The 19,665-nt window shown below is 42.2% G+C and overlaps 1 protein-coding gene and 1 pseudogene across 2 annotated transcripts in view; one reads left to right on the forward strand and one right to left on the reverse strand.

Moving 5' to 3' along the window:
- PRKCA (protein kinase C alpha) overlaps positions 1–19,665 on the reverse strand; it is a 376,168-nt gene that overhangs the window by 288,429 nt on the left and 68,074 nt on the right. The window lies entirely within an intron of this gene.
- Positions 15,155–16,455, forward strand: LOC117012819 (ubiquitin carboxyl-terminal hydrolase 12-like; annotated as a pseudogene).

Below are 19,665 nucleotides of genomic sequence, written 5' to 3' on the forward strand. Positions count from 1 at the left end.
ATATACACACACACACACACATATATATATATATATATTTTTTTTTTGCCTAATTTCAGTTTATCTGCAAATAACATGTCGTGGAACTACAGTTGCCTTTGACAGTCTATGTTGATTAAAGCATATTTTCCAGTAAATCTTTTTCATGCTGCACACCATCCATCTACCCAAAAGAGGAACAGAAAGTGAATTAGTGTCAGAACCAATTTTTATAATATGTAATTGAGTGTAACCTTCTTGGAGTCATGAGTGGTTCAAACAACAAATTACACCAATGCTCAAACCCTTATCCAGTCCATTTCAAAACAATGAATTTCAGCTTTCAAAATAATGATTTTGAACTGCTTATCCATTTTCTATTTCTAAGAAACACACATAAAAGTGTATACCTACGTTAAACACACACTTTGAATGCTGCTTGCAATGTTCAAGAATGAACGTCATAATCCTTGCACGTTAAGAAACGGTAAAATTCTGTCAATAGACTGTATAATACAACACTTGCTAATGAGCTAATTTAACTGTAAAGGAAGAGAAAAAAAATTTTTTACAAGAAATGCAAAATAGTTTTCAGAGTAGCGGAATCACACAAAGTTATACTGTATCTCAGTTTAACAATTTCTGGGACATACGTATTTAGGTCCAAATAAATAGATATTGTGGATAAAACATATCAAAAGACGATGAAAGATCACAACTCATCAATTTCACTCATACTTCAACAGCATGGCAACTGCACAAGCACAAAATTAGTTTCACTGGATCCATAAAATGAGGTAAAATATTAACACTCAGACTTTCATTTTCAAAGCAAGGAAGACTGTTTAGAGGTCACATGGAAAAGAATTTCCGAGTCTTCTACAGGTGAAGTTGCCAAGAATTCACAGTCAGAAGCAGACCGTGAGCTCCCTGCACAGGAGCGATAAAACCCTGCTCGGAGTTCCCAGTTGTCTTGCATCCACAGACAGTGCAGGGGATGGGAAATCAATCAGAAAGAGCAAAGGCAGATGGTCTTTATTTTGACCTCCTTGGTGTCAGCCTCCAACCAACTACAGAAATCAGTCCAAATGATGGAATGCATTTCTTCAATTTTAAGTTTCAACTGGCAGATGCATACCTAACTTCAGAACATCAGAATCACATCTACCACCATCTTTTCATATGACACTGGAAAACCCAGAAAAGCTCTACAATGCTTCAGGAAGCTGCCTGGGCAGCATTTTCTGCCCTGCCAAAGACTCCTGGCAAGAGAAGCTGCATATTTTCCAGGCATTGATATAGAAAGTGATAATTAGCCACCTGGGAACCAATTTGATTTTGGATGCCAACCATCCCCTTAGGTGACCCAGACAAGTTGTTTGTTCATGGAGTGTTGTCAGTATCTGTACAATGGAGATATTTTTACAAAGTAAAAAACCTGAGAGTTTCCAGTGAAACTCTTTATAGCCAGTCATCCTAGGAAACAGGCTAAATCTGTAAAGAAATCACATTTTTAATTCAAAGCTTTCTTTTTTTCTTAATGGGAGATTTGTAGTCAAAATAAACAAGAAATCAAGGTGCTGACACAACTCGTTTTATTGTGCTCTGCTTTACTGCACGTCACAGATGTTTTTTGGTTTTGTTTGTTTGTTTGTTTTAACAAATTGAAGGCAAGACCCTCCACCAGCAAAAACGATTACGACTTGCTTTCTTGTGGTGGTCTGGAACCAAACCTGCAATATCTTTGAGGTCTGCCTGTATTGAAACCCAGACGCAAATCTCTGTTATCCTGTTCTCTTAGACGTCTGTAGAAAGAGGTTTTGGGGTATTTGGCAATCCATCCAAAGGGCTGCTGCCAGCTGTCACCACTCAGCCCACTAACTCGATGTATGACAGAGCAAACTGGGGCAGGCATTCAATTCTGACAGCTGCTTGGGACAAAAAGGGAAGGAAGCCACTTTTTTTTTATTTGGTAAAGAGGTAAGAATAATGCATTCCGTTCTTCCTCCACACCAACCATAATAATTGTCCACAGGAAGTCCCTGAAACCCACTAATAGGAACACAGCACAGAAAACCTGGCAGAGCCCAGCAAAGCATATTCTGCTACCCAAATACTTTACTTTTTCAAGTAAAAAGAAAAAAAAATTGCTAATGAAGACCGCAGTTAGCCATCTGCCAAGAATTTTCAACTTTCTCCCATTCAGGCATTAGTACCTATTGGAAAGGATTAATTTTACATGCAAAGGAGCAGGGGTTGAATTATTGGATTACAAACCCTTCGAGAAATATGCTTCATCTACCAGGAACTTCTAAATCTACATTTTAAAACCAACTAAATCTTTAAATGTCTACTCTAATTGTGAAATTCAAATAGCAATTACACAGAGGCTTTTTTTTTCCCTACTACTAATGAATATACAGTAACAGAACACTGATGCTAGAAGATCTGGTGGTGACACCAAATATACGTAGAAATTTTCCATGTGAAGCGGCAGCTGCACCTGATCCAGAAAGCATCACGAGAGAAGTGGATGGTCCACAAGTGAATCCAAAGGAAACAGTACCACAGCTCATCATCGCTGTCTAGGGCCCATTTCAGGCAAATCAGAAGCGAGCAGCAAAAGCAGGGGCTTGAGTGATGACCCCTGAGGGACCGTGCGGTGGCCAGCGATGAAACCCTCCAGGCCCTGCACGCAGCTCCTGGCTCTCACACCTGCCTCATGCAAATCTCTGGGACGTGTGTGTCGTGTGCCCTCTTGGCAAAATGAACCAAGACCATCCATAAGGACACTTGCTCGTCTCCGCATCCCCTCCTGACTAGAGAGAAAGGGATAGGCTGAAATTCCAGGAAGATTCCAGGGTTTCAATGGCAACCAAGAAGGCCTTCCAAGCTCTGTAGTACTGGGGTAGTGACAACAAGATAAACAGGTTTCCGCAATTCTTGAATGTTAGTGTTGCTGAGGCCCAACTTGCAGCTAGCCTCCTGTAGCCTGGGAAGAGTGACCTGCCAAAAATAAATAAGACCAAGAGAACTTAAAACACAGAGATACTGAGACGATGACACAATCGCCCTTGGCACATTGGGCAGTGTGATGCTGCAGGGAAGTCTTTCATGTTTTCCCTGGACGAGTCAAGGACAGGAAGTACCTACCTTGCCTGCTTGAATGTTTGAAAGCTGATGATGTTCTATTGGCAGAGGAGATTTTCTGCAGAGGCTTTACCAGCAGGAGAAAAGTGAAAACTACCCACACACACTTCCTGGGCATCTCTTAGTGCAAGGACCTCGGCTGAATACTGCAGATGAGTCCGTTACTATCCATTCCTTTCCTCCCAGGCCCTCAGCATGTGAGTGCATGGAACAGAGAATGGGGGGCGAAGGGTGAATAACAAGTTGGGTGCTCGCCTGCAGCCTTGCTTCCTGAGACAGAAAACCAACGGGCCGCTGACAATGAACTACCCTGTTCCTCCAGCATCGTGAGGGATACGCAGCTCTGGGAAAGCCACAGCGGTCCTTAAACCATAAAACATAAGCAAAGAACTCTCCTCCGGAATCTGCCTCCCTTTCTCTGTGAATAAATGAAATTCAACAATCTGAGCAATAAATAAAATAATAATAAGGGAATCTGCTGGATCTCCTGAAAATTAATACTTACTTATTGAAATTTATAATGCCCCATCTCTGGGCATTACAGTTAAACCTCTGATTTCTTTTAATAACATCATTATGGAAAAACTAGCATTATGCTGCAAAGCTCTATTACTTGAATTGCTCATAAATGGATTTAAGGCCGCTGCTGAGTTCTCTGAAAGGCTGTATTGTATGTATTCTCTCTCTCTCTCTCACCAAGAGCATTCATAAAGATAGTCCTACTTCTCCATTTGCCCTCCTACAAAGAACTGGGTATTTATACCTAGAAAACTTTCATTCAAATTGCTTTAATGGATTCTAAGTAAAACACAACTCCCAGGGATTCATTTTTCCATTCGATTGGCTAAGGATTTGAATGATGGCTCTCAGGGTAAATTCATAAACAAACAGTGCTAGCATCTTCCTTGGGAGCCATGATGCAGTAGGGAATTCAGATTTCCACCTGCCCGTTACTGAAGTGCCCCCACAGCAAGTGCTGCACCACAGAGCTGTGCAGGTGTGTGTGTGTGTGGGGTAAATCATCCAACACAGACATCCCCTGCCCTTCCCCACGAAATCAAGGCCAGGAATAACATCTCTGTAGGCTGGAATGTAATGCACGCATGTTTCAGAGCACACAATAAGCGTCTTTGTATTTAAAACGTATAATAATAAACTACATTGCCAGGATTTCAATATGCTGCCAGCCTAAGATTTCTCAGCACAAGTCACCAATAAAAATGTAATGCATGCGACTGTTTAAGTCACTACACGGTTAAGAAAATCCCAGTAGGTTCTTCTTGATACAACTCTGTTCAAGTAACAGTGCCACGTGCCGAATGACAGCTCAAATGTTGAGAGTAAGGAAATCAATTCATAAATATGAACCAAAGGATGGGTCACCGTGTGCAGCAGGAGAAAGCGAAAGTGCTATTCCAGCACAGAGTATAGCAGGACAGGCAGAAAGGCGGGTTTCGAGCTGATGAAAATGAAGTCACGAATTATCACAAAAATTATCCTTCAAGCATCTTTCTTCAGTACCATGTCCATCTCTAGGAGCTTTTCTCTACCCAATTTTGTCCATTTCCCCTAAATGTCTTTCCCGTAGGATGAAACTTTTCATCTTTAATCTCCTTTTAAAAAGGAAAAAAATACTGATTTCACAACCATTTCAGCCCATGCTCTCCAGCATCTTCTAGAACCTGGCTCTATTAGTCATTCTTTCTTTACCCTAAATCTTCAACTTCTCCTTTAAAACCCAGAGACATTTTTAGTGTTGTGGTTAAGAGTGAGATCTAAACACATTGTAAGAGACTGGGCTTTCTTATTGCCTGTGTCACCTGGAGCCACTTAATTCCTCAGCGTTCCCATCTGTAAATTGGGAACAGCCTCTACATCTCATGCACTTGTGTTCAATGAGTTCATTCCTGCCCAGCTATTGAACACAGTAAACACAGAGCAAGCCCCCGACAATGTTAGCCATTTTAATTATTGGTGACCTCTTCCCCTCCACTAAAGCATGCTCGAGTCTCTCCCATCCAAAAACAACACTTCCCTGACTTCTTTTTCTTCTTTCCCTCTACTCTTTCTAGCTAAGCTTCTTGAAAGAGTCCTCTACACACATGGTCTCTACTTCCTCCCTCAACATCTAACTGAAATTAGCTGTCCACAACCACAAAGCTATGAAAACTGCTTGGGCAAAGGTCCAGATGACTCCGTCTTTGCATTTCTAACCTCTTTTGCTGCATCTGAAGTAGATGACCACTCATTCTGGAACTTTCCTATTTCTTAGCCCCTGTGACACTACTCCCTCTTGGTCTATCCCTCCAGCTCCTTCAACAAAGGGTCTGGCCTGAGGCCCACTGCTCTCATTGCCCTCTATCCTATTTGGGGGCTACCTAAGCCACTTGCTTAGTTTTAGTCCCTTTGTACATCTAATGGGTCCCAAGAGGGCACCTCCCACCCTCCCTCCCTCCTTCCCTGACACCCTAAGGGCTGTGAGGTCAACGTGTGGTTGCTTGTATATCACATCAAACTTTTCCTCATAGATGTAAACAAATCTTAAAGTATCATTTGAGATTTACCTACTTATACTGCTGTGCTTCTCAAAGGGAGGATGTTTAAAACATCTATATACGACTATATCTGAATGGGTGGCTGCACAAGAATATTCGACATTTTTCTTAAGTATGTAACTACATGGAGTTCTCCTTTCTTATTTAGTGCAAACATACACTCCTGTAAATACTGCCTACCTCCCTTTGTTGCTTCATTTATCTCTTCCTACAAAATGTGGCTTCTTCTCGTCAGTCCCTTGAGGGCAAGAACTGTGTCCTGCTCATCTCTGTAGTCTCAATTGGCACACAGAACTCAGTATTTACAGGAGTGAATGTTTGCACTAAATAAGAAAGGAGAACTCCATGTAGTTACACATTTAAGAAAAATGTCGAATATTCTTGTGCAGCCAAGCATTCAGATATACTCGCAAATAGATGTTTTGAAAATCCTCCGTTTGAGAAGCACAGCAGTAAAAGTAGGTAAATCTCAAATGATACTTTCAGATTTGTTTACATCTATGAGGAAAAGTTTGATGTGATATATAAGCAACCACAGGTTGACCTCACACCCCTTAGGATGGTACCATCAAAAAAACAAACAAACAAAAAAACAAACCAGAAAATAACAAGTGTTGGTGAGGATGCGGAGAAAGGCAACCCTTGTGCACCGTTTGTGGGATTGTAAAATGGTGCAACTGCTATGGAAAACAGTACAAAATTTACTCAAAAAATGACAAATACTACCATATGATCTAGCACTCCCAATTCTGGGTGTGTATCCAAAAGCATTGAAAGCAGGGTCTCAAAGACATATTTGCACATTTGTGTTCTCAGCAGCGCTGTTCACAGTAGCCTAGAGGTGGAAGCAAGCCAAGGGTCCGTCAATGGATGAACAGATAAACGAAAGAATATGTACCCAAGAGAGTATTATTCGACCGTAAAAAAGAAATTCTGATGTCTCTAAGAAGGACAAACCTTGGGGACATTATTCTAAGTGAAATAAGCCAGTCCCCACGCCCCCCCCCAAAAAAATGGACAAATACTGTGATTCACTCACATGAGGTATCTAAAGGAGTCCAATTCACAGAAACAAAGTGAATGGTGGTTGCCGGGGCGATGGGGAGGGAGGCGTGGGGAGTTATGGGTAACGGGCACAGCGTCTCAGTCTTGCAGGACGGCAGAGTTCTGGGATCTGCTTCGCAGCAAGGCGAAGATGCCCAACACAGCTGAACGGGACACTTAAAAATGGTTAAGATGATAAATTTTGTTATGTGTCTTTACCACGAAAAAAAAATTGTAGACTGAAAATTGGACAAATTTAAAGAGAACACCCAACAATTTCATTTACTGCTTTATAGGAATTATGATTTTGGGGGGCTTGTGATAGTTACATTTTCTCATAAAAATCGTAAGAAAATTCCACACAACCATACGAAAATGCTGACACCTGGTTTCGCATGCCCAGAGCAGCCTTCCCCTGTGCTTTCCACAGCCAAGCTGCCCATAGATTTCATCTCTAAATTGGATCTGAATCTACAGGAGAAAATGCAGAACCAGTAAATACAAAAATTGAGCATTAAATAAAATTAAGTCTCTGGAAAGAGCACCAGTTTGATGTTTTAAAGTGAACATAACTCTGCATAGTGCACTGAAATCTCAGGAAGCCTTTAACAGCAGCAGGACTCTAACTGCATAACCTTATTTCAAATGAGTAGATGAAATTATGCTATAATGTTACTTATTAAAAGAACAAATGAGGAGCATAACGCACCCACCGCCCCATCATCCACCTGCCTTCATTAATTACATGTGCTCCTGAACACTTACCACCATCCTCCAAATTGGGGAAAAGTTCTGTCTTGCTGCCTCATTGATTCAAACATGCTAGTACTGTGTTTCCCCGAAAATAAGACTTATCGGACCATCAGCTCTAATGTGTCTTTTGGAGCAAAAATTAATATAAGACCCAGTATATTATATTATATTATATTTATTATATTATATTATATTATATTATATTATATTATATTATATTATATTATAAGACCCGGTCTTATAGTAAAATAACACTGGGTCTTATATTAATTTTTGCTCCAAAAGACACATTAGAGCTGATTGTCCGGCTAGGTCTTATTTTTGGGGAAACGGGGTACTTCTAGTCCCCTACAACTCCTACAGCTACTCATGGAACTTTTCTGCCCCTTCTTACTTCTCTCCACACCCAAATGCCTTCCTCCCTCCAACCAGCTCTTCTTCCCCACTTATCTTTTCCATTTAATCTTCCGAATTAACCCAGCATCAACTAATATTTCTCCTAAGACATCTCAAATCCACCTGAGCCACTATTCACTTGAAAAATGTGATTGGGTTACAAAGCTGCTACACAACCACCCACCTTGTTTCCTCGGTTTCCCTCTATGGGTATAAAATTGTGGCTGCGTGTGGCAGTGAGACTGTCTGAGCTGGAATTGCCATGGTCTTAAGGGCCAGTCTGGTTTTAATCTCTGCTTCATTTCCTTCCGGTGACCCAGGACATTGGGCTTGGACTCTGCACGTGGGCTTCCAGGTCAGTCCAATGCCCTGCTCTGCCCATTCCTGGCTCCATGATTCCAAGTAAGTTACCTAACCACTGTGAGCTTCAACTGTCTCAGCAATAAAATGACAAAAATAACAGCACTTGCCATATATGTTGTTGTAAGGCTTAATCATGAAACGGAAGTGCTGAGGTTCAGGGCCTGGTACCAAGTAACTGAAAAAAGGTCAGTGACAGTAGATACCAGATCCCTTAAGGAAGGAAATACAATGGCTGCAATCCTTTGCAGTTTAAACAATGTCACAGAGCGTTTTTCTGCGGAGCTCCTGCCCTCTGCAGGGGCCATGGAAAATGTGGCAGAGTTCAGGAGTCAGACTATAGTGGTATCTTCAGGATACGGCCATCAACACTGCATCACCAATAATGATACAGGCAAGGATCATCCCTCATGAGTGGTTCGTGTTGTCCCTGTGGCGTATTACTGATTACACGCGGTAATGGTACCACAAAACTCTCGAGTACCTTGACCCATTCAAATCTTCAGTATAAGGAGTTACCAGTCACAAACCTCATACTGACCATAGCTTACTTAAAAAATAATAGTAAAGCAAAGAAAACCACCTGTGACCGATGGATCCCCCAGTTATGCCTCAGAAAGACATTTGCTCCTTATCAATCAAGGACAAGGGTTCCAAAAGTTAAGCTAAGAAGAAAAATAGAAAAAGTGTCTTTAAATGCATTATCTTTTATTTTAAAATATTGCATCAAAATGACATGCCTATCATCTGTCAATTTAATAAATTCCCTTATCATTTAAATCCCAGTAGGGGCTGGACTGTGGGGGAAAAAGCACACAAACAAGTGCAGGTAAGAATGCAAACTTGAGCTGTTTTTGGAACGTAATTTGGCAGCATATATCAAAAGCCCTAAAAAATGTCTATAATGTTTAATCTGGTAGTTTCACTTCTAGCAATTTATACAGTAATAATAAATATAAACATTTATGTAGAAGAATGCTCGTCCCTGCATTACTTATAATAAAAATGGAAACAATAGAGGGTCAATTAAAAGTTAAATCAATGACAGAACATTCATAAGGTAGAATATGCAGCCATTATTTAATACAAGAAAATACTCACGATACATCAAGTATAAAAGAGCTAGAAACTGTACAAATTCCATTGTAAAATAGGTGTCTAGAAGTACAGGAAAACACATTATGGTTTATTCCTTTGTCCTTTTCAAATTGGCTCCAAAGAACACATATACCTTTAAATATGAAGGTAGGCGAAGGTGATTTGTAAAATCTGTTGGCCTTTTATTTGCAAGTATTTTCTCCCACTCCTCTTTATCCCACAACCCTAGTTTTCATACACACACAACACTCTTCATCGATGTTTCCCAAGACCTCCTTCACAAACTGACTCCAAACCATTCCTTGATTTGCAACTGAACCGGAAAAACTCAGAAGGAAATTTTAACGCAATCTGACAAACAGTATTTGGCCCAGCTAAAAGGCTCTGAGTAGGCGGGAGGAGTATTATACTTAGTAACCTTCTCCTTGTTTAAGTTTAAAGTTAATAGCTACAATAGTCAATAAAATAACAGTTTAAACCTGTACTGAAATAGTGCTAAAAATAGTCCCGCTGCCTGTGCCAGTGACTTTTCTCAGTGGGAGACCTTTCAGGTCAAACATAAACGTGGGTGGAATTCCTTCCCATCATTAACAGGTAGAAAATAAGGAAATGACACCACCAACTTTCCTGCACACAAAATGAGCTCTTTGACAAAACGTGGCTCCTGGAAGCCCCACAGCTTTGTCAAGGATGGCAGTGCTCTCCACGTCACCTCCCATAAAACTGCGTGATCTCTCATTGCCTGCCCGCAGGGCATCCCGTCCCACAGTGCCCAGAGCGAGGCTGCTAAAAAAAGAAAAGCAAAGCCAGCTGTTTTAACCAGCTGAAGATGAATAATGTACCATGATGTACAGGCTTATTGGCAACAAACAAAACACAAAATAGATGAGTTGTAGGGACTATTCCTGGTCCTTAGGTGAAGGGACACTGCTTAGAAGATGCCCCCCCAAACTAAAGTGGACCTGCACCACCGCCCCCAGCACTCCGAAGCCTTCACTATCCAAAGCCACTGGCCACAAATACCTGAGTCCTTGAGATGTGTCCAAGTCCAAATGGAGATGTGTTCTAGGTATAAAATGCACACCAGATTTAGAAGACTTGATGCAAAAAAAATAAAAAATAAAAATAAGTGCAAAAATGTTGATAATTTTTTTATTGATGACATGTTATAACATTATAGATATACTGGATTAAATAAAATACATTAAAATTAGTTTCACTTTTCTTTTTACTTCTTTTAACGGGGCTACTAGAAAATTTGAAATTGCACGTGGCTTGCATTGTATCTGTATTGGACAGAGCTGCTCACAGCCATCAGATTGTTTTACTTGCTTTAGAACGTGCATCACCACCTGAACTGACCCTGCTTCTTTCCGGGTTGACTTTATTAGGGGTCCCCATCCTCAGAAGCTCCACAAGAGCCGGACTCAGCTCTTTTGTCCCCTGCTAACTACTCAGCACCTTGAACCTAGGGTGTACGCCCCACACCACAGAAAGGGACGGACCAAGACCAGCAGGTCTCGGTCCTACCCCACGCAGGCCAGCTCGTCTTCTCACCTAACACTTCGAGTGTGCATTATTCCTTGAAAAGTCATCCTCGCTTTCTAACTGCTCCCTGCACACCCACGCACGTCCAAGGATGGGCTGGCGCTCGGTGTGAGATGAGCACCCAATTCCAATCCTGGCTCAGGAATTCCGAGCTTAGCTATGTCATAGCTTCTGTGGACCTCTGCTTTCAGGAAGCTAAAACTAATGTTGTTCCTGTAAAATGCTAACCCCAAATCTCCCCACAAAGGGCCCAGTCTCCCCTGGTGTGAAACATGCCCTCTGTGGGGGCTCCATGTCCTTCTCAGACTGCCCCCTCTGCAGACATCCATCTGCCACTGGCAAGTCTCCTCCTACGTATCGGCCATGCTAGTCTCCTCTTTTCTAAAGTCCAGCGGTGTGAGGGGGCAGGTCACTCATGCCTGGACCAGACACCCCCTGCCTGGAGGGGTCCCAGGCAGCCCCCACAGCTGACGCTTGACAGCTGCACACCGGCCACTCAGTGCCGAGGGCCCTGGAGGTCAGCAGGCCGAGGTCCTGACCCACACTCTACCCCACACTCGGCACAAAGCCTCTAGCTGAGGCTGCGGCAGGAAACGCTGGGCCCCTTCCGGTGCATCGAAGCGACTCCAGCTCTGTCCAAGGAGGTGGGTTAGTTTGTTTTCTGTTTGGGTTTTTTGGTTGTTGGTGGCGGTGGCAGTGGTTTGTCCTCTACTGAACTGAGACAATTACAAATTGGATTTGGGTGATAACGCAGATTGTGTGTGTCTGGGAGAAACTCATTGATAAAGTATTGAGGCCAGTGCCTGAGACCCAGAGAAGCTTCCACACCTGGAATGAATGCAATAACCAGACACCAATGTCCTAGGTTGTGCTCTGTTGTTACACATTTCTCCATTCTCTGCATCTTCTATATAACTTCTCCCACTGAAAAAAAATCACCTCTTACAATGCTGAACAAAACCAAACCGTGCTTCATCTTACTCAGAAAGAGGTTTGAAAAGTCAAAACCAAGGTTTGTTAAGGGTGACCTCCATGACTTCTCATGGTTCCCTGTGTACCGGACACCCACTGGTCCCTGTTTGCAATTACCTCCATTTCACACAAGCTGTCGTTATTCCCACTCCAAACCAAAACTGAGTATTTTCCGTCATTTTCCTTCTATGTAGCCAACAAAAAGCCTAACAGCCTGGAAGTGCCTGTCGCTCACTGGTGCAGAGTGTGGGCTGTTTGCTCGCCTCTGGCATGGCACTCGAGATTGTCAAGTGCACACAGTTGCCCCAAAGCGCTTCAGAGGTGGTCTTTCAGCCTCAAGGACACATTTTCAGATGTAGCAAAGCCCTCTGGGACATGGAAGAAACAGCGGAAGTTCTGATGACCTGGAATGGCCTACACCGCCTTTCATTTATGGATGTATAGAATTCTTAAGTGTAATTACAAAATCAAGTCACCACTATTATTAAGATGCGCAAGTCGGATTTGCCCGTGGCTCTAAGTCACTGAGCTCTCACCGGCACTTCGCACAGAAAGGGGAGTCCAGCTGACTCAACACTTCGCTGGTCTACACAGCCCCCTCTGCACAGTAAACATACTAGTAAATGCAAGCAAAATTAAAGGCACTTCTTCAATGACAGCCCCTGAGAGGCTAAGGAAATAATAAGTGTGGTTATTACCAAACCACAGAGGACTCATAAATGCAAGAGGCTCCAAATATGGTAAAGCTGAATGAGTTTTCCAAGGAGATAGGAAGCTCTTTTTCTGAAAGATTGTACCTCTTCCCCATTAAAATTTTAGACATGGATACTGTAAAGTGGTGTCTAAGCACACGGCTCAGCTAGATGTTAGCTTCTCAGTGAAACTTCCTAATTGCTCCCATTTTTTTTTTAAAAGGAATTTTTCCCACTCTGTACTCCCAAAGCTCTATGTATGCTCCTCAGAAGGCACTTCCTAATGGCGTGAGACTGAAATACTTAGAGGTAGGTGGACCGCCTCCACATCTGCAGCCTCCTTTCACGTGATCTGGCAGAAGTGTGTGTGTGCATGTGTGTACGTGTACGTGTGTATATGTGTGTGTATGTGCGTGTATGTGTATATGTAGACAGAAGAGATGCATGGATAGGGCAGCATGCCAAACTGTTAACAGTCAGTTGACACAGGTGAGAGGGATACAAATGTTCACTGCATTGTTACCTCAAAAGTTCTGTCAGTTTGAAAGTTTTAAAAAAAAAAAGTTTAAAGTGAAACAACACAGTAGGAGCTCAGTCACTGGTTGTTGAATAAAGAACTGTTGCACTTTTTGATGACAAAATGACCATTTAGTGATTGTGCAAGAAGGACTATGGGGATCTTTTTTTGATCCACCAAACAGCGAAACTCCCTCTACCAGGCACCATGGCAGACACAGGAGATGAAACGATGAACCAGCCTTTGTCCTGACCCCGAGGAACATCTGTCCACTGGGAGAAGCAATGACCACCAGGGATGCCCCAGGCGCTCTGATGGAGGCAAGTAGGAGGTGCTGTATAAGGAAGGAGGAAGGAAACGCCCATCTTCTCTTGGAGGAAAAAGAGGGAACCATAGGGACTCCAAGGAACACATCACAACCAAACAGTATTTGTGCGATAAGTGAACGAGCGAAAGCTGAACAGTGCCTCAAAGCATCCAACAGAGTCTGTCCATGTGTGGGGACAGGGTGAAACACGAGCCAAAACAGAAGGGCTAGTCTATGTTCTCCTCCCCACGGCTCTGAAAGCTCCATCCCAGGACCACCACTCAGGTGACAGATATGAAGCCATGCCACCAAGGTTCCCGGCCAACATGGTGGAGAATGGGAAACGCCTGCAGGTTCTCCTTAGGACTTTTGATACCCTGATGAAAGCCTGGCTGAAGATGAGCCCACTTGGTCTGTCAAATGGGAAATCCCTTTTCACTCCAAGCATAGATTCCACCAGAAGTGCTCAGGAGGGTCTGATTTCATCTCCAAAACACTTGGAGGTCGCTGATTTCCCTCCGCTCTGCAGATATGCTTCCTCCGCTTCGTGTGCTAACAGCCCCCCAAAATTTCCCAGGCCGTTTGATTGATCCTTAGGACAGAGGTGAGACAAACCTCCCTTTGCAAAGCTGGGGTGGGGAGCAGCTTGGAGCCTCGTGGCTGCCCATCCCCTTAGAGAATAAGCTCCGGCTGGCTTTGCCAGCTGTGCTTCAAGTGTCAAACAACGGAGAAGCCCACAGAAGCCTCTGTAAAAATCCTTTTGGGGACCCCAACACAGGTCATCTGAACAAAAAGTGGCTAAGGTATGACTTTCATGGGACCAAAGGAGCGATAACCGCAGGGAAATTCTAAAATCAAGCTGCACAGCATTTCCCTCCATCCTCCGCCACTTCACTGCAGGTGCTGTGGACGGTGCACATCTGCGGAAATTTGGCTCTTTTTACCCCAAGATGAAAAGCGGTGATCCGAAACAAAAAGCTGAGTGGGAGTCGACTGTATGTTCTCCCTTTCTCTCCCGTTTGGCACTTTGTTGGCTCAGGGATATTGCTCTTGAAAATTATTCCTTATAAGCCAATTTTGGCTATGGTAGCCAAAGGAGACTAAGAATGCGCACCTATTAACATGGACGTCTGTATCACGATCGTCAGCATCCCAGAACACAGGAGAGACACACTATACACCTTGCAAAAGGGCCACCCTTCCTGATTTTATGTTGTTCCAAGCAATGTATTTTCACTTGGTTTATTTACAAATGGATAACCCGTTGTTTGTGTGCAGTGTACACGAGTAAACTCCTTACATCTCTGACTTTCTACAGAAGAACAGCAAGGCTGTATGTAAAAAGGCAACTTTAGGGTCAGCAACCTTCAACCCATGTTGATTCGGTGACCACTTTCAAGCCAATCGGCTTGATCACCAAAGGTTATTCTTTGCATCTTGGCAGGATCAACAAAGAAATAGTCCCATATTTCAAACAGGACCAGAGCATCGCAAAGCACACCACTTTTGCCAGACCCCCGCCCTGTCAACCACCCTGGTTCAGCGCGGCGATGACATCGACGACGCTGGCAGGCCCTGCGTTGGGGAGGAGCCAGGGGCAGGCAGCCGGCAGGTGGGGGGCCGGGGTCCTGGGTGGGAGTGCCAGCAAAGCAGGCTCCCTGCGTGGGTCAGCGGAGACTGGGTCTGAGTGTGAGCCGGCGGCCCGGCTCCCCCCTCCACCTCTGCTGCTGTGATTGGGTGGAAGATGGCGCTGGGTGGATGGAAATCCTAATGAGTCTCCAAATTTGCCTCCATCTCTTGTACCATGGGCGCCAATGCCTCGGCAGTCGAGAAGGGGATTGGTCCAGAACAGTTTCCAGTCAATGAGCACTATTTTGGTTTAGTACTCAATTTGGGGAATAGCTCCTACTGCAATTCAGCTCTTCAAGCACTTTAGTTTTGTTGTCCATTTTGGGGGAAAGTTCTAGCATACATGAGTCAACCTAGGAAGGAGGACAACCTTCCTGTGTGCTTAGCACATCTGTTCCATAGCATAGCCACTCAGAAGAAAAAGTTTGGAGTAATATCTCCCAAAAAGTTCCTAACAAGGTGATGGGAAACAAAAATGAACTTTTTGACAATTACATGCATCAAGACACCCATGAATTCTTGAAGTGCCTACTAAATACAACGGCTACTATTTTACAAGAAAAGAGAAAGCAGGAAAAACAAAATGGCCGTCTACCTAATGGTAACATTGACAGTGAAAACAACAGCACATCAGACCCAACGTGGGATCATGAGATTATTTAGGGAACATTAACTAATGAAACTAGAGTTCTTACTTGTGAAATTATAGCAGCAAAGATGAAGATTTTTCAGACTTTTCTATTGATGTGGAACAAAACATCAATCACTCACTGCGTAAGAGGTTTTAGCAACACAGAAACTCTACGCAGTGAATACAAATACTACTGTGAAGAATGTCGCAGCAAACAGGAAGCACACAAATGAATGAAAGTTGAAAAACTGCCCATGATTCTAGCTCTACCTACACCTGAAGAGATTTAAATGTATGGATCAACTTCATCGACACACACAACTTTCTTACTGGGTAGTTTTTCCTTTAGAACTTTGTCTCTTTAACACTTAAGGTGATGCCACCAATTCTGACAATGTATGCAGAGGGTGCCAAAAAAACGTATACACATTTTAAGAAAGGAAAACTGTATTAAAATTGTAATTCTCCATATATACCGATAACAAAAGATGAATACAAGTCACATTTACAAGAAGTGCTCAAAGTGGTTACCATCAGTGTCCAGACACTTCTGATTACGACAAACTACTGCTTGCGCAATGTGTCCACTTGTATACATTTTTTTGGCACCCCTGGTGTATGGTGCTATTGTGGATCACTGTGGAAGTGGTCCCAATCAAGGCCATTATATTGCAATAGTTAAGAATCATGGTTTTGTGTTATTTGATGACAATATTGTAAGGGAAAAAATAGATGCACAAGCTATTGAATTCTACGGGTTGACATCGAACATCTCAAGGAAATCTGAATCTGGTTACATCCTTTTCTATCAATTTCAGGACTGAGGGGGAACAGTGATGAAGAGCTTTCTACCTCATTTCTTCTCTGGCTCTTCTGAAAAGGATCAAGCACTGACTTTTTTCAAGAAAAGAGAAATGCAGAAAGCTCAGGGGGCAGTAGCACACTTTGCACACAAAAAAGCAAAGACTACGGATTAACAGCTTTTCCTATCATGGTAGTTGATTTATTTGCTCGGGTATTATGCTGTCTCTGCAGTTCCACACAACAAGAAAGTGAAATCAGAGCTAGCAGCTCCTCTTGTAAAACAGCCTTCTGGTAATTGACATGCATTTGCTCTTTATTAATTGCACCAATAATGATTTAAACTCCTTGGGGGTGCAGCAGAAAGAGAAGGAATCTGTGCTGGGTGGTACTGATAATTTAATGGGATGATATTGAACATACTGCACAAATTTGCCTGGGTCGAACTGTGTATAGAAAGAATATTTGGTGGTCTTTTCCAGTGTAAACCAAAAATACTTTGGGCTCAACACTTTGCATTTGCCTTCCTGATGTAATAAATAAATAAGTAAATAAATAAATAAAAATACTAGAATCCAGTGTCAGGAAGACAAATGTTTTGCTTCTCTGAAGCAGCCTATAATAATATATAGTAGAGCGGTACCTCGGTTTTCGAACGTCTCTGTTGACAAACATTTCCGTTTACAAACACCGTAAACCAGGAAGTAAATGTTTCGGGTTTTCGAACACACCCGGGAAGTCGAACATGTCAAGTGGCTTCTGCTGAGTGCAAGATCCTGAAGCCTTGCTGTGGGCTGTTTTCCAGCGTTTCAGAACTCCAACGGGGCCGGAACGGATTACGTTCGAAAACCGAGGTACCACTATCTATGTATATGTAGGGAACAATTGGTCAAAAGTGGCTTTTTGTTTCCTCAAGGGGAAAGACTGGCTTTGTAATTATATTTTCCTTATTTTACTTAAAACTGGTAGAGTCTAAGTATTATATAAAGTGCCCACGATTCTGTCAGTAAATTTGACCATATTTTTACTACTTTTTGTCAGTTTAACTAGCTCTTTTGTTTCTATTTTTAAGGTGGATTTTAAACTCTATTTTAAATCAGTAAGATGCCTTAAGAAAAATTGCAATGAGAGGAGGTAAATATTTTTTTTAAGGAGGAACTGCTATCTCCAGCTAAATATTTGTCCTTTTGTTATAGTTTATAAGTCAGTTACTTCATTCAGCTTTAATTTAGTAAAATAAGAAACTATAAAAAAATTCCCTATGATTGTTAGAATGATGAAAGAAATTCTGGTGCAGTGCTGGTATACCAGTCTTTAGAATTCTTAAATACTCTAATGTTTCAAGTTGGGGCCGTGTTTGGAAGTTTCACGTCATAGCAATTATGTTATTTTCAAGTGTCATTCTTTACCTTGGAAAGAAGCGATCCATTCATCATAACTCCAGCAGCCTGGATAGCTAGCTCAAAACCCCTTTGAATATCAAGTTTTAATGAAGTAGTTCAGGAATACATAAGCGAGTCCTCTTGTCCCCTCCACCTTTACAAAGCTTACTGGAAGAGTGTTTGAAAATTCAAGTTTATGTGTGTTAGGACTCCTGTTGGGAGTTTAAGAAAAAATATATATGTAATGTGTGTAAATTATGGCAGTTGACACTTTTCCATGCGTAAGTTCTCTGACAGTGGCCAAAAGCCACTGGCAGAAAATAATTGAATATTTATTCAAAATAATAGCAATCAGATCGTGGATGTTCTTTATTAAAGTCTTTCCAGGCAACCTTTTTAATTGCTGTGATTTTTTCAACTTATTTTACTAATACTGCTGCATAGGAAAAACAAACAAAGAAGAATGTTTGTGTCTGCTATTATTAACATTTATTACTGTGGTTTTCAGCTCAGGAAATAACTTCACCTAGTCGTTCTGTGAACATGTGTTTAACAGGGTCACTTAGCTAACTGGACTGCTTAAGAGATGTGCTGGGAGAAAATCATGAAGTATTCTGACAAAGTGCTTTGTAAGGTATCATTTCTGAAGTCAAGGTCACCTGGCTGGAGTTGTTCTGTACAAATTACATAGCCTGCATGATCTATTGAAATAGCACATACAATCACAACCAAGAATGTGGGAAGATCACAGCAATGGAACTGGACGCATGTTTTATTTTGAGGGCTTAAACCAAACTGTCTTGGAATCTGAAGCTGTGTTTTTGCAGCTTTCAGTTGAGAGAAGGCGAGTAAAGTGAAACTGTTAGACCACAGCACATACAAGAAAGATGAAGTCACAGCATCGGGATGCTACGCTGAGTGTTTTTACCTCGTGCACTGTAAAAGCGCAGTATAAGCCAAGGTTAAACATCATATTAGAGCAAGTTATAGCATTGAGTTCCACGGAACTCTCACACATTGTTCAACTGTTCACATCTGTACCATATTTAATAGTTATGATTTGTCAGGGGAGGGGCTGCAGAGTGATGGTTCTCAATTTACTTTCTACTCTGAGTGCAGCTACATCTAAGTAGAATGTTCGGAAGCTTATCAGAAACTCAATATACTTTAAAAAAAAAAAACATAAGGGTTAGGGTTGGGGGAAAATGCAGATATAGTAAGAAAAGTGACCTGCATAGAAAGCATTGTGATATTGTCTGCTGGTTGACTGTGACTGAAGTGAGCAGTGGGTTTAAGTTGTAAATGGTGGCTGATTGCTCTCCATGTACAGGCTTGTTGGGATGGCTGCCCCGCATTTTGTACATTGGAATAAAAATTTCTATAAATTATTGTGACTCAAAGTAAATATTCTAAATGGAGTCTCACTTCTGAGTCATATGACTTGTCTTGGAAGCGTTACCTTGAGAAGTGTACTTAAGACAGGAGCCATGAGACTTCGGGAACAGGGGAAAAGGAAACGTGTAATATGTGAGTCCTTTTGCTTCAAACCGTCAGTACAGGGATTTTTCTTTCCTTGATGGCGGTAGAAAGACCTCATTTTCACAATGTACGACTCTTCATACTTTCTTTAAAGATCCTTTTCATTCAAGACTCTCTCATGAGGTATTTACTGAGAGCCAGAGGGCTAAGGTGCTCGGGTCCTGGCTCTTCAGTGAATTTAACTTTGTGACCTTGGGCAACTCACTTAACCTCCTGTATTTCAGTCTCCCTATCGGGTAAAATGAGAGCAATACCTACCTCACAGGGCTGTTGTGGGGACTAATGAGATATACTATCTGTAAAGCATCCAAG

The sequence above is a fragment of the Rhinolophus ferrumequinum genome, chromosome 21 (assembly GCF_004115265.2).
Source record: "Rhinolophus ferrumequinum isolate MPI-CBG mRhiFer1 chromosome 21, mRhiFer1_v1.p, whole genome shotgun sequence".
Taxonomy (NCBI): Eukaryota; Metazoa; Chordata; class Mammalia; order Chiroptera; family Rhinolophidae; genus Rhinolophus; species Rhinolophus ferrumequinum.